This window comes from Euprymna scolopes, chromosome 11 (genome assembly GCF_053919585.1).
Source record: "Euprymna scolopes isolate OS-2025 chromosome 11, ASM5391958v1, whole genome shotgun sequence".
Classification (NCBI taxonomy): Eukaryota; Metazoa; Mollusca; class Cephalopoda; order Sepiida; family Sepiolidae; genus Euprymna; species Euprymna scolopes.
Window position 1 is genome coordinate 27,874,764 of NC_136492.1, and position 17,500 is coordinate 27,892,263.

Below are 17,500 nucleotides of genomic sequence, written 5' to 3' on the forward strand. Positions count from 1 at the left end.
AGGATTTTGCTTTTCCATAATTCTCAGTGTTCTTTAGAAAGTTGCAAATAACAGTTTTACTGCGATTTACCTAAGCTGCTATCGCTCGCTGTGAAAATGCTTGCTTATGGAATCCTAGAATTCGAGAACGCTCAACTTCAGTTAATATTCTTGCTTTAGGCATCCTCACTATGGCTGACTTACATTAGCTTTTACGAGGAACGGTGCACCTTCTCCAAGTGATGTTACTTCAAGTAATAGCACGAAGCTGGATACTCCACCAGACTACATAAATTCTTGTCCTGGAATCCAGTAAGACCATGAGATCAACATGAAAGATATACTACACCTTCTCAACAAATGGTTAATTGGGGAGAGGAAAATTATGTTGTCAATTTCTTTACTAACTCAGTGCTTGAGAGATAAAGAACTTTAATGGAACATTCGAATATCTATGTATCTCATATAGACTTCAAGTGTTAGCTCCAGGTTGTGGGCCCCTTGATCTCTTCAAACTAACAAAAGTAAAATAAAGATAAGAAGTGTATATAAATATATATATATATATATATATATATATATATATATATATATATATATTATATCTATAAAAGTGAACGTGTCTGTCTGTCTGTGTGTCTGTGTGTCTGTCTGTCTGTGTACATTTCCCTACGCAATAACTCTGTAAATTTTTAGTCTATAGACTCGAAATTTGAAATACCGGGTACTGAGATTTGGGAAAATCGATGTGACGGGTGTCAGCCAGAAATTTGGCTGTTAAGGGGTCAAATTTCAACGATTTGACCTTTAAGAACTCTACCAAACTCCTCCGACAATTTTGGGTCTAGACACTTGAAATTTTAGATATAGGTTCCTTGAACCTGGATCTAACTTAATAAAGTGATTTGAGCCCGAAACTATAAATTTTAAGGGGTCATAATAGGGGTCAAAGTTTTAAAAAATTAACCATTTTTTGTTTTTTTGCTTTTTTTGCACAGCATACACCTCCAAACACCCGAGCAACGCCGGGCACCCCTGCTAGTATATATATATATATATATATATATATATATATATATATATATATATATATATATATATATCTATATATATATATATATATATATATATATATATAAGGAATAATATTTCTTCATACTAAAGTCAGGAAACTTGTTTGTCCTGTTTGTTTTTGGGCGTATTTTTTAAATTTTTTATTTTTATTTTGTATCTATTTCTGTTTTTTTTTTTTCTTTCATGATTGTCTTGAGCAAATGTTGGACAAGGTTCTCTTTGTTCAAGGCTAATTACGACCAGCATCAGGTTTCAATCCTCCATCCATCCCCGTCCACCCAATATCTGCTTGCCCAACACGCTCACTTCCTCAACGCTAACAACCGGATGACCTACCCACACCCATCCGGCTACCTCCATGCTCCTCAATGCCTGTTAACCATCGGTCAGCACTGATACGACAAAGTTTGGGGGGGGGAAGGTCACAAAAAGAGAAAAGGTTTTTCTCTCATCCACCCATCCTTTATTAGAGGCCGCTTAGTTTTCGTTAATTCTTTTCACAGATCGTCGCCATTTCTAGACTTCCTGCCACATTTACCAAATCTGCGTACGTACCGGTTTGACGAATTTTATACTTTCATTTCAAATATTTTCATGCCATTTTACGAGTAAATTAAAACCTCCTATGTCTTTTGTTTAATTTAAAAAATTGAAGAGCTACGAAAACAGAAATTGTGCTATTAAAACGAGCGACCTTTTGTGCTACATAGCCACCAGCATTCTCAATGCACTTTTGCCAGCGATGAATGATGGCTGTGAATGGGAGTCCGAAGCGCGCTTTGTAATGTGAGGACCGTACCAAAATTACAAACTATTTTTTAACTTACAAAGTTGAAGAGCTACAGGACGGGCGTGATACCATTAAAACGAGCGACTTTTGTTGCTGAAGAAGTTAATTTTCTATATAGTCACCACAATTCTCAATGCACTTTCCCTAGTAATTCATTGGCGCAGCTCTATTTCTGACCCACGTCTATGACGGATAGGATCTTCTTTGGCGGTTACCATAAATTTTAACGACGTTTGAAAACGGGTCACCATTTCGGTCGGTCTCCTGTTTGGGGCACCTCCGACATTAAAGAGAAAACAAGAGCGCTGAAAAAGAACGGTTAGAATAAAGTGCAACGAGACTTTAAGATTGATGATGTTTTATAAAAGTTTCCAAGATTTAGGGGTACAAAGAGGATGGTAAATTTTCTTCGATAAAAGTCTTTACCCAGGGAAACTGGTCCGTCGCGTGTTGATGCTTCTATCGTTTCTGTATGTCTGAGACAGATCTCTTCTTTGTATTTCCCTCCAGGACAGTCCTCTATTCCGATTGGCTGAAACCTCTGGTGACGGTGAGAGAAGAAAGGAAGGAAAAGTAGAAGAGTAGGGAGAAAGAGAGAAATAAGGGAAGCATTACCGTAGCAGCATCATAGAAGTAGTTCACTACACTTCCAAACGATTGTGAAAAATGGAGCGCATGTTCCCGTGACGTCAGACTTCTGTTAACTATACGAAAAGCAGAAGTAACTTAATGATTTTTTTAAAACCTTTGCTTATCTTCTTTAAACTGCAATTAATAATTAAGCTTTGTTATAGTTTTGTTAGATTTTAAGATTTAGATTTAGATTTAATCTTTAGATTTGGATATTAAATATGAAATACGGTTTTATCAAATATGCACGAGTATTAATGACCGGCTTCCATACTTTTGTTTGGTGAAAAAAGACAAACAGAATATGAGGGGGGAGTTTACAAAATGCTTAATATTTGTGCAATAATATTTTCAAATCGGTTTTAATCTAGCGATAAAATAGTTGACAAGAGCCATGTATATATTAAAAGTTAATATTTACAAAAAAAAATTAAATACAATTAATTAAAAATCTATGTTGTAACGGGAGATTTTGTAAATAGTAGAATTTTAATCGTTTTAATCTTTTAAAAAGTAATTACATTTATGGAAGTTTCTTTTTCATAGCATTTCAACTGATTATAGTATATATTAATTACAAAAAACGCTATATAAAAAACATAATAATATAAAATTTATATCAATTTTTTAATTGCAACTTCAAGGTAAGTTTTTGTTCAATACGTGTATTCAAATTTTTTAAAATTAATTTTTTTTTACTTATTTGAACCCTTATGATTTATAATAAATTGAAATTTCGATAGATTTAAATATATTTTGTTCAAATTTTGAAAAAATATATATATGGGGGATATGCACTAAAAAGTATTTCCATTCATATATTTTACCGAAACTTTTGATTTCAAATTATGTTTTTTCAAATAAGTTTTCATTATAATAGCTTTATTTTATATACCATTTTAAAGGACGTTTTTCAGTCTATTCGCACAATTTTCTTATTTCAATTCAAGCTAGGCCAAAAAGCTGCTGAAACAGCTCGCGATATCAGGAACCACTACTGAATGTACTGCAAAATGGTAGTTTAAGAAATTTCGTGACGGGACGAGAGTCTTGAAGATAATGAGCGTAGTGGTCGGCTATCGGATGTTGATAACGATCAATTAAGAGCCTCAGTCGAAGCCAATCCACCTACAACTGTTCGAGAACTTACTTTTGCATTAGGCACAAAGTATACGACGATTTCCAACCACTCGAAAGAGATTGGAAAGACAAAAAAACTTGATAAATCAGTGCCTCAGGAATTGAACTACAACCAAAAGAAACGCTGTTATTAAGTGTCATGTTCCCTTCTTTTATTCGACCGGTTTCTGACTTACGATGAAAAGTGGGGTTTTTACGACAACCGGCGACGCTCAGCTCAGTGGTTAGACGCCGACGAAGCTCCACGACATTTCCTCAAGCCAGAGTTTCACCAAAAGAAAGTCATGCTGACTGTTTGGTAGTCTACGACCGTTCTTATCCATTACAGTTTTCTGAATGCAGTCAAAACCATTACGGCGGAGAAGTACTGTCAACAAATGGATAAAATGCATCAGAAACTTGGACAAGAACATTCAGTATTAGTCAACAGAAAAAGCCCAATTCTCCTCCATGAAAATACCCCACCGCACGTTGCTAAATCGACCCTGCAGAGGTTAAACGAATTGGACTATAGAACTCTGTCTCATCCTCCATACTCTCCAGACGTCTCACCTACTGATGACCACCTTTTCAAGAATTTCAACAACTTCCTGCGTTAGAAATGCTTCAAAAACCTAAACGATATAAAAATGATCCATGCATATTCAGATGTCAAAGATCGATACGTATTGATATGATAATTATCCATATATTTTGATATTAAAACTGTTAAGTGTTGAGCCATTCTGTTGAACAAAGATGGCGGTGGAGAAGCAGTGCAGTCCCGATACTGAATGTAAAGTAATTGCTAGTAACAAAGATGGCGGCCAAGAATCAAATGTAGTCCGTGACGTAGTTAACGGCGAACTGATTCAATCCAAAATCCGACAATTTTTATAGTAACTTTGGAAGATTTTTATTAGTTGGTTAGCACAGCCGGTGGTTATAAAAAACGATCGTCGAAATCATTGGTCTCATACCCCCCATCAAAAGTCAAAAACATTTCACACACACCCTTTTTTGATATAATGGAAAAATCCTTTCGGATTCAATTTTGGTTTGTCTTGAGAAAAATACATAAAAATAAACGAATAAATAAATACAAATAAACAAATAAATGAACAAGTAAAAATAAACCAATAAAATAATTGTTTTTTTTTTTGTTGTTGTTTAGGGGGAATTTGTCTTTATTCTCATTGGTCAAAAAGAATTATTAATATATTGCTATAATGTGTTAAAAAAGAAGCCTTTTTTTGTAAATCACATTGATTTATTTTATATATATAAAAACTAAGCACTTTTCAAATGTGTGTGTATATATATATATATATATATATATATATATATATATATATATATATTTATATTAACATAGAAATAGAATTCTATTCAAATACATATAAACATATATGCACAAAAATTCACAAATATACAGTTTTTTTTATAACAAAAACTGGAAACATTATTTTAGGTATTAGTTTGTTAATTTGGTTAGTAAGATAGAAATGGTCACAGTTTAAAGTCGTGCCCGGGACAATAATAACTCCAGCAATATTATGAAGTTCAAAAATGTTCCTCGAAAACAGACACCATACATTTTGATATAATAATGATCCATACATCAATACATTTTTAGATGACAATGATCAATACATATTGATATGACAAGTATCCATACATCAATTCATTTTGATATTACAATGATCCATACATATTGATACAAGTTAGAAAAGCATTTCATCCAAGTCATGAAAATTGTTAAACAAAATGTTTTTACTATAGACTTTAAAAATAAAGGTACAAGATTCAATTTGAAATTTATTTATCTTCAAAGTGCACTTTTATAAATTTTACAAAGTAACGTATAAAGATGTAATTTAAATTGAATCAAAAAATTACCTTGGATTTATTTTATGTAATGTACATTCTGTTGCACTTAAAAAAAATCATTTACAATTTTATATCTATATCATTAACTGCTAGATGAAAGATAATGTTTTTAAATTGCAACAAAATGTACATTACATAAAATAAATCCAAGTTAATTTTTTGATTCAATTTAAATTAAATATATATATATGTGTGTGTGTGCGTGTGTGTGTGTGTGTGTGTGTTTATACAATAACTGTTGTTTTTGCAGCAGCATTGCTTCCAATAAAATCTTCATCAGATGATGATTCTGAATGCAGGCATGCTTTCGTGGACGAATCATCATTACCACTTACCCAGGGTGCCCCAGCAGTATCTCACGATACTACCAGACTTTGTTGGTTTGTTGTCATTCTGTGGATTGCCAAATCCACAATGATGCAGATAGAGCATTGTATTTTCGTTTTGTATTTTTCCTGAATATTCTCCCTGTTTCAGTTTGTATTTCTCCTCACACCACAACTCATTTTTGCAACCCCCTCTTTGTAATACAGGTCTGATTAATGAGAAAATCTGAATTTTTTTTTTTTAACAAAAACTTTAAAATAACTTTTTTAGATTAAATCTTTTTAAAACTTCTTTCAGAATAGAAAATCTTTAAAATTTAATAAGGAACATATTTCATGTAGGTTTTATCAACAAATATTCAGTACATAACGAGAAAAATAGAGATGAAAATTTCCAAAAGACTGAATAACTGGTTACGCTCAATAGTAGTCCTAGCCAGCGAAAGTCGTTGTTATTATTATTCTATTATTATTATTATTATTATTATTATTATTATTATTATTATTATTATTATTATTATTTAAAACATTTTGTGTCCTGCTCTTTCGCGCGAGGACTAATTACAATGATTCATTTAAGAATTTTGACTTTGTTACGAAAATGTTCTTAATTTCATTTTAATACAATAAATGTTTTAGATAATTAATGCTTTATTTTGTATTATTGTATTGCTTTTACTTTGATATTTTCAGATACTTGACTTGTTTCCCCTTGTTCTGATATCTTTAAAATGCTAACATAAAAAAATTGTCTCCAAAACAATAATACCACAAATCACTTAATGCTCATTACTGGAAATGTGTAAAAAAAATGTCCGAGTACCAATTAAGTATGTGAAACTGCCTTGGTATTCTATATTTGTCCGATACTCGACAGAAAAGCGCGTCGTCCACTTGAAATACAATATTCGCAATTAGATTCGTTGACTTTCTTGGGGTGGAGCCACTTTGTAGATTCTGATCCGATTTCAAACGGATTCAAGTACACCCCTCCTTTCTTTGAGCCGTTTAACTGGTGCCGTTTGAATAGCGACATAGTGGCTGGTAAGTGTGTATGGGCGTACGTGTAAGAGTGTGTATGTGTGTCAATATGTATCCGTGTAAGGGTGTGTATGTGTATATGTATGCATATGTAGGTTTGCAAGTGTGTATGGTTTGTAAAGATGTGTATGTATGTGTATGCGTGTAAGGGTGTTTATGTGTATGCATATGTAGGCTTGTAAGTTTGTATGGTCGTACATGTAAGGTTGTGCATGTGTATGCATATGTATGCGTGTACGGATGTGTATGTGTATGCATATGTAGTCTTGTAAGTGTGTATGGTTGTACATGTAAGGATGTGTATGCATATGTATGCGTGTAAGGGTGTTTATGTGTATGCATATGTAGGCTTGTAAATGTGTATGGTTAAACGTGTATATTTCATGTCGCATATAATTCTATGCCGTATATCTTTCATGTCGCATATATTTCATGTCGCATATATTTCATGTCGCATATATTTCTATGTCGTATATATTTCATGTTGTATTTCTTTAATGTCTCATATATTTCATGTCGTATGTATTTCATGTCGCATATATTTCATGCCGCATATATTTCTATGCCGTATATATTTCATGTCGTATATATTTCATGTCTCATATATTTCATGTCGTATGTATTTCATGTCGCATATATTTCTTACCGTATATCTTTGATGTCGTATATATTGCGTATCGTATATATTTCATGTCGTATATATTTCATGCCGTATATCTTTCATGTCGTATATCTTTCATGTCGCCTATATTTCATGTCGCATATATTTCATGTCGCATACATTTCATGGCGTATATCTTTCATGTTGTATATATTTTGTGTACATATTTCATGTTGTACATATTTCATGTCGTATATATTTCATGTCGTATTTTATTTCATGTTCTATATACTTCATGCCGTACATATTTCATGTCGTACATGATTTATGTTTTATATATTTCATGTCATACATATTTCATGCCGTATATATTTCGTGCCGTATATATTTCATGCCATATATATTTCATATCGTATATATTTCATGTCATATATATTTCATGCCGTATATATTTCATCATGTATATATCTCATGTCATATATATTTCATGTCATATGTATATATTTTATGTCGTATATCTTTCATGTCGTATATATTTCATGCCGTATATATTTCATGCCGTATATATTTCATGCCGTATATGTTTCATTCCGTATATATTTCATGCCGTACATATTTCATGATGTATATTTTTCATGTCGTATATCTTTCATGCTGTATATTTTTCATGTCGTATATCTTTCATGCCGTAAATATTTCATGCCGTATATATTTCACGCCGTCCATTTTTCATGCCTTCTTTGCCCTTTTTGTTTCTAATCACTGTGGCATTTTTGTATGTCGTCGTTTTCTATTTACGTAGCTATAGGAATTGTATAGTCATAATGGATGATATATGACCTATTTCCAGCTTTTCTGTCTGGTATATGTATAATTAAATAACTCGCGTGTTATTTCTTCTGCCCTTCGCATCAACAATTTCTTGGTTAAGTTTGACTCTGTTTTCCAAACTTCCAACTTCCAAACTTCCAACTTCCAAACTTCTGTATACGTAACGTACCTTCTCTCAACTGCAAACGCACTTTTGCTGATCGAACTTACTTCTTCAAAATCCAATTTCAAAATGAACATGCTCTCTAAAAAATCAACCCTCTTTTATCTCCAACCAGGAGCATCTCATCTGCATATCAGCTGGTAACATTGCAGGCATATAACGAGATAAGGCAGCCATTTTTCTTTCTTTCTTCTTCATTCATTTTGTTCCACGACCGTCCAGTGGAGATATTTACACACTCGACTGTGTAGGCTCGTATAATAACCGTCCCCAGCAGAACCTTACAGGTGGATGTCAGGTGGCTCATGTGTGTGCGCGTGTGCGCGTGTGCGTGTGTGTGTGCGTGTGTGCGCGCGTGTGTATGAATATGTGCAATAGTTGGTTTTAGATATTAAAAAAATTGGAAAGAAAACTAGACGGCACATACACCCGTATTCTACGAAGAGTATCAAATATATTTTCGCAAGATCATCTTATAAAGCAGCACTTTTATGGCAACCTACCTGCCATATCTAATACTATCAGGGAGAGACACCTACGATTTGTTGGTCACTGTCTGAGGAGCAAGCATGAATTGTTGAGTGGTGTATTGCTATGGACGCCACAATATGGACGCGCAAGCAAAGGACGACCTCGACCCACGTACATCCAGAAAATAGCGCACGACTTCAACTGTGAGGCAGCTGATGGAAAACAGGAAACTCTGGAGAGAAAGAGACACATTGGTCCGAGCAAGGAGCCCGTCCTGATGTAATGTAATCATCAAGACGGGCTCCTTGCCAACATTGTCTGGATCTCTTTTGCACTTGGTTCACCAGGAATATTAGTTAGGTAGGACTTCCGGTCCTTCTTCATAAGCCTTTTGACACCTATAATAACTGGTATGATTGATATATCTCTAAGATTTAAGTTTCTTTCGATATCATACATGAGACCTTGATATTTGGTCTGTTTCTACCTTTCAACTCTGTTCAGACCTCCATCATTAGGGACACTCACTTCCACCAAGGTTGCTACTCTCACTGACTTATTCCATATAACTATTTCAGGTTTGACAGGAGCATTTTCAAAGTAGGTGGTTGTAGGGATTACATGGTTGTAATGTATGGTACATAAATCATTTCTAACTTTTTTTCAGGTTGATGCCCCCAGGACTTGTTGCTACACTGGTTTTTTATGTATATGTGTGTGCCCGTGTTTGTGTATGTGTGTTAGGGGTACACTCCGGAAAGTAGAACGGGAATGACCTGGATTATTCAACTCGATGATACAATAAACATGCTTCGTGTAATTACTTTGTTGCGGCTGAATTCTGATTATAATAAACAACTGATAATTGTACAGGATAAATCGAAGAAGGATACTATCAAAAACGCACATATACATATATGCACATACATATATGCACATACATATGTGTACTGATCTGGATTTTCGTGATTAGCTATTTTTCATTTGCATTTCACAAGAGCGATGGGATGTTGTAAAAAAAAACCCAAAGAATAAAAGGTAGTTTTTACAATGCAGGAACGCACAGTCGTTATGTGAAGATAAATAAATATATGCATAATAAATAATTCACTTTTTTTATTTATTATTTTTTAACATTCATTTATCTACCTGAATTTCAACTGTGGGTGGTATTTTACCATACCACCCACAGTTGAAATACTACCCACAATTGAAATACCACACACAGTTGAAATTTAGGGAGATAAATAAATAAATATATATTAAAAAATATATATATAATAATAAAAAAAAAGTATTGACTTATTTATCATTCATATATTTATTTATTTATCTTCACACAACGACTGTACATTCCTGCATTTTTTTAGCTTTCTAAAAAAATACTTTTTCTTCTCTAACAATGCTTCAAGCAAACTACGCCATACTTCTTACAAAGCATAAAGTTTAATATTTATATTACATTATGAAAACACCTCGCATGAACCCTGATATTCATTGCACTTGTTTCATTTATCTCTGAGCCGGGTGATTTGATACGAACCTGACAGCAGCTAATTGCAGACTAAAATAAAGGTCGGTAAAAAAGGTGGGATGTTAGATTCACTTCTCGCATATGACGTCACATCAACGCGAGATATTCTCGTCCACTGAAAACAATTAGCTTGTTATACAAGCCCAAAGAAGAGAAACATAGACGCTTCTAGTCTACTAAATTTAATTCACGAAATTTCCAAGTGTGTTACATATGTATACTTGTTCAGTTCCATCTCATTACACAAAAAACAAACACTCCTGAATCTTATTGTTCTCTACGGTGGCGGCAGTCGACGAGGGGGGTTACGTCTCTCTTGTATTAGTGTTTCTTCTCTCAAGATTCGGCTCCGATCTGCTAATTTTGGCACGGAAATTTGCTTATATTTCGAGGCAGGGGTTATTGGGGTACATCGCTAAATCAATCATCGATCAGCACGTCTTTCGGGGACGTCCCGATGGCTTGCACGGTCTAAGAACCTGTGATATCAACTCAATCCCATTCACACGCTCACAGGGTTTGACAGCTTGACCCTGGCTAACCTCGCACTCAAAAAGCCAGGCATCCTTGAGTTGGGTTTCGCCAGGCCAAAAACGAGATTATATTTAGTTCTAGTTTAAAAATGACACCTCTTGTCATTTTTCTCAATAATAAAATATATGTCTGTTTTTCAAAAACACAATAAATTCATCCTTCCAGCTAGGCTACCCGCCGCTGCCTCGGCGCCCAATAATGCTTAACAGACAATACCAGCATAGTTGTCCGGCCTTATTCAGTGTTTCAGGGTCCCTGAGGCGGTAACGCCACAATCATCATTTCCTGCAGTGATGTTTGCGAACGCATGAAACACGTGTATATATATACATATATATACAGTGATGATCATATTTATTGGCACGGTAAAATAAAAGTTAAATTTTGTCTAATAAATTCTAAAAAAGGGATTAAATTAAAAAAAATAACAAAGCATATTATGTATTTTTAACCGGCCTTTCCGATGCAGCAATCGGATTTTAGAAAAAATAAATAACAAAGGAACAACAAACATAATTGCAAAAAACCCTTGTTCAAAATTATTGGCACGATTTATTTAATAATCAATTGTATAGCCTTTGGCCTTGATTACCTTCCTCAGTCGCTTTTCATAGTTTACAACCAAGTTGTTGCACTCTTCAGTAGTAATTTTAGCCCACTCTTCCTGACAATAATCCTCCAATTGAATAAGATTCTTAGGCTTCCTTTGCATTACCCTCAATTTTAATGTTCTCCATAAATTTTCAATTGGATTAAGGTCTGGGCTTTGTGATGGCCACTCCAAAACATTAATATGATTGTCCTCAAGCCATTTCTTAGTCAGTTTAGCCGAATGCTTTGGGTCATTATCTTGCATGAACCACCAACGACGACCAAGTGAGAGCTCTTTAGCAGAGTCTTTCAGGTTTTCATCCAATATTTTAACATAATCTTCCTTTTTTATGCTACCTGTGACCTTAACAAGTCGCCCTGGTCCAGAGGCAGCAAAGGATCCCCAAAACATCAAACTGCCTCCACCGTGCTTCACTGTGGGTATGGTGTTCTTAGGCAGGAAAGCTTCGCCAGATTTTCTGTAAATATAAGACACTTTATTATGGCCAAATAACTCTATTTTCGTTTCGTCAGTCCATAGAACACGTTTCCAGAATGCAACATCTTTATCAATATGACGTTTTGCAAAGGCTAGCCTTGCTTTCAGGTGCATAGGCTTCAATAAGGGAGTCTTTCTCGGACGACATGCTTTTAAACCAGCTCTCTTAAAAACTCTACCAACTGTATGTCGAGATACATTCACTCCAGAGGTGCTCTGTTCATCAACAATCTCCCCAACAGAGATCCTTGGGTTTTGTTTTACTTGTCGAACAATTTTCCGTTCATCTCTTGGGGAAAGAATCCTTTTTCTCCCTCTAAACTCATAACGTGGCCTTGCGATTTGAACTTGTTTATTATGGCTCTAACAGTGGATTTGGGAAGGTTTAGCTTCTTTGAAATCTTATCATAGCCCTCCCCATTGGTATGGCATGCTATAACAAGCTTCCTGACGTCTTCGCTGTGTTCCTTAGTTTTAACCATGGCGATTGAAAATTATAATTTAGTCACTTATAATAGTTTAAATAAATCGCTATCTAAAAATTATCTGAAAAAAATTATTCACTGAATTAGCGTTAAACAAGCATAATATGGCTATAAAAAAGTTCAGAAAGCACGTAAACCGGAAATTGATTGATATTATACTGATACTAAAAGAAAAACAAAGCCGTGCCAATAATTTTGAACAAGGTTTTTTTGCAATTATGTTTGTTGTTCCTTTGTTATTTATTTTTTCTAAAATCCGATTGCTGCATCGGAAAGGCCAGTTAAAAATACATAATATACTTTGTTATTTTCTTTAATTTAATCCCTTTTTTTAGAATTTATTAGACAAAATTTAACTTTTATTTTACCGTGCCAATAAATATGATCATCACTGTATATATATATATATATATATATATATATATATATATATATATATATATATATATATATATATATATTCAGTGTGTACAGAGAGAGAGAGAGAGAGAGAGAGAGAGAGAGAGAGAGGGTTGTGCTCGCTAGAAAAACAGAACATTTTTCAAGCGGTAATTTATTTTTACAGAAAATAAAGTTTTTCAAAGCTTTAATGTGTTTCGTAGCGGGAACATTCATATAACGGGGACGTCGATAAGACAATTATAATCGATTACACACAGTTCATAGTTATAACGCATAGGAGATGTGAATTCATTATTAAAGGAGAGTATCCAGTTTACATATTTGAGGAGGGGGACTCAGTTACACTTTGGAAGGTTGTTTCATACAAAGTTCTTTTACAAATACGATAGACAAAATCACATTACCTTTCAGGTTGAAAGATGACAAACGGAGACTTATAAATATGAGGATCTTTAATTCATCCGGATGAGATGATCAGGTATTCGAATGACTTGCTGATTTCTACATTGTTTTCCTTCTCTTTCTTTCGCTTCCGAAAAGGGACTTAGCTAACTCCTCTCCTTCTCGACTCGACCCTGACTGATCTGTCTTTACTACTATCTCTGATCTGACTCTTTGACTTGAGCCGTTTTAATTGAATATATTGAAATTATCTTTCTTTGTGACGTCAGAAACATTTGCTTTCCTCATGTGGATTTACATATCATATGTCCAATACGTTTTTGGTAAAACAAATTCATTCCTTAATTTATATTGTCCGATATCTGACCTAACTAGTTGTATCATTATTTAGTTATTTCTAAACACAATGATCAATTCCCTAAATTCCTGAGATTGCATTATGTATTCACTTTTAACTTTTGAATACTCGGTTCGATTCCTACATGAATTGTTGTGTGATGTATTGCTATGAACTCCATGACACGGACGCGCATGCAATGGACGACCTAGATCCACGTACATCCAGCAGATAGCACACGACGCCAACCGTGAACCTGAAGATCTGAGGCAGCTGATGGAATAGAGGAAACTCTGGAGAAAAAAGAGTCACATTGGTTCGGGCAAGGAGACGTCCTGACGACGACGACGACGACGACGACGACGACGACGACGACGACGATGATGATGATGATGATGATGATACATATTTGAATGTGCATATCACTTTTCTGCTCTCGTTTATCAAATACAGAACATACAGTTCTGGATTTTCTTTAACAGTTCAACTGAACTTGCACAGCACACAATTAATGGATCAATTGAATGAGGCGATTGGTCCATATCAGACTTTCTCGTCGTTCATTTGTGTCTGGGGTATACCATTTCTTATATTTGGTTAATATATCTTCGTACTTTCTATTTTTGATGTTTTATAATGCGCATCTTACTTCCAATTTTTCGTTCAATTAATTAATGGATGTATTGAATGAGGCGATAAATAATATTTTAAATCCAATTTACGTCTTTCTTTAATTACTGAGGTCTGTTCTCTTCCATATGCTCTGAATTTTTTTCATGGAAATAATTTCAAACTCTCTTGCAAAAACGAGATGATGATAGAAGTAACATAAGGCATCAAAAAATGACGAATACACAATAATATAAATGGTGTCATGATAAAAGAAAAACATAACCACTAGAAATAACAATAACTGAAACCTAAATAGCAATTACGCAAATAGAAATTAGGAATTTATAAACGAACTATAAATGTGTAATCGATACAAAATACAAAAAAGCCACAATATTTGCCAACAAAATCTCGAATAATAAAATGTATTACGTAGGTATGAACACCCTAAATCTTAAAAACAGATATTACGATCAGATTAAAGCACATTAAATAACAACAAACCCGCTCTGTTGTTTGTAATTATATATATATATATATATATATATATATATATATATATATATATATATTTATATATATAGTAGCATCATAGCCCGGCGTTGCTCGGGTGTTTGGAGGTGTATGTTGAGCAAAAAAAAAAAAGCGGTCAATTTTTTTTAACTTTGACGCCTACTATGACCCCTTAAAATTTATTGTTTTGGGCTCAAATCAAGTTAATAAGTTAGATCCACGTCCAAGGAACCTATATCTAAAATTTCAAGTGTTTAGACCCAAAATTGTCGGAGGAGTTTGGTAGAGTTCTCAAAGGTCAAATCGTTGAACCTTTACCCCTTAGCAGCCAAATTTCTGTCCGAAAACGGATTACAAAGATTTTCCCAAATCTCAGTACCCTGTATATCAAATTTCGAGTCTTTAGACTGAAAATTGACAGAGTTATTGCGTAGGGAAATGTATACAGACACACACACAGACACACAGATACACACACAGATACATACACAGACACGTTCACTTTTATAGATATATAGATATACTACATCATCATCATCATCATCATCATCATGCAGTCCGTCAGCCTTGACGATGATTAGTCGGGACCTCAGTGCATTATCCTTCGGTACAGGACTTTCTACCTGTACTCCTAATTTGTTTGCGCAGTTTAGGTGTAGTATCTGGCAGCAGAGGGGGCCGCAGCTTCTGGCCGAAAGTAATCTCAGTGAGGTAGACAGTCGCCCTATCGTGCCCGCTACTACGCCTTTTCTTTCTAGATGAGGTTCCATAGCCTTTTAAGGAAAACTGCAAGGCAGCAGTAGGATTTGAAGTCAGAGTTCACATCTCTTAGCCTTTTGCTGTGATAAGGCCCACAAGGTAGTGGTGTTTCATATTGGGGTTGGTTCCTTGAGTCTTCGCCCAACCAAGGGTACTTACAAGACAGTGAGGTAGGGGTTGGTAGTGTGCCAGGGCGTTTCCACACATCGGTGGGTCATAACGCATTACTTCTGGAGTCCCCTACTCTTCCGAGATTTACAGGTTAAGTCTGGGGCCGCAAGGCACCCAGTTAACGTGTGTGGCCAACGTGGAAGCACTGTAGGAGTCATGATGATGGAGAGGCTATGCACTGGCAAGGAAGACTTATGGATAGCTGCTCCCTTTTCACCCTGATGTTAGCCAGCAGAGTGTGTTTGGATTCTTAATTCGGCCTGGGGATGTGATGCATCTAGTGTGTTAGGTTAAGTTAGTGTTAAGTTCACACACACACACACACACACACACACACACACACACATATATATATATATATATATATATATATATATATATATATATATATACTGATTTTTTTAAACAATAATACGGTTAAGGAGCGTCTTCACTTTGAAGATCTTTCTTTTTTCTTAGAAAATCGCCCATATTTTATTTAGACGTAAACAAAAACATTTTTTATTACTTTTAAAACAGTAATATAGGCCCTACTCACGGTGGTTCCGGACTGTAATACTAGGTGTGTCAGAAATTTCGTGAAAAATATTGAATAATTCCATCCCCTGTTTTTCTAAGCTTATAACTACCCAAAAAATGTAAATCAAGCCCTAATGTTTTTTTTCATTTAAAGGAGCAAGGACCAAGGTTTCATTTAAAAAAAATAAAATAAACAACGTGTTTAAAAAAAAAAAGTTTTAACTTCGGACTTAACGGGTAAATTAAAAAAAAAAACACTACTTTTTTTGCTTTAAATTTGGATATATTATTTATTGATCTTTTATCTTCAATTTGTGATATATAACACTTTGGTGAGTAAATTAATTATTTACTTTTTAATAGACATTTCAAAATGGGAGGCGTGAATTAATTCGACCCTCTGTCTTTTCAAGCTTATAACTACTCGAAAAATGTAATTCAAACCCCAATTTTTTTTCAATGAAAGGAGCAAGGAACAAGGTTTCATTTAAAAAAAACAACAAAAAATAAACAACGTGTTTTTAAAAAAAAAGAAGGTTTTAAACTTCGGACTTTACAGATAAATTTCTAAAAAACACTACTTTTTGTTTTAAATTTGAATATATTATTTATTGATCTTTTATCTTCAATTTGTGATATATAAACCTTTGGTGAGTAAATTAATTATTTACTTTTTAATAGATATTTCAAAATGGGGGGGGGGCGTGAATAAAAAAAAAAGTTTCACTAAAATATTATATTCGGTTTATTGGAAAAATTTTGATAGATTTAAAAAATCTATCAAAATTTTTCTATTGATTCTATTTTTACGATATTTTCAGGGTCAATGTGAAATTTTATGCTCTTTCCAATAAACCGAATATAATATTTTAGTATAAAAATTAAATAAAATATTTTAGTATAAAAATTGAAAAAACTGAACTCGTAAAATTCAATTAATTAATACTATTTCTATTACTTATTATACAACTAGTTTATTTTGGAAGTATAATCCATAAAGAAAATAAACAACCAACTTTTAAAAGAGAAATTACGAGGTTTTATATTTTATTAGCAGTTTTGTTTTAGGGGTGTCAAAAATTCATACAAAAATTCTGATACACCTACTGTAATGCATATGGCCTGGGGTTCGATTCCTAGAGAAACAGTCAAGCTACAATGAAGAGAGGTAGGGCCGCAAAACATGCATGATTACTGTTTAAAAATTTAATATATATATATATATAT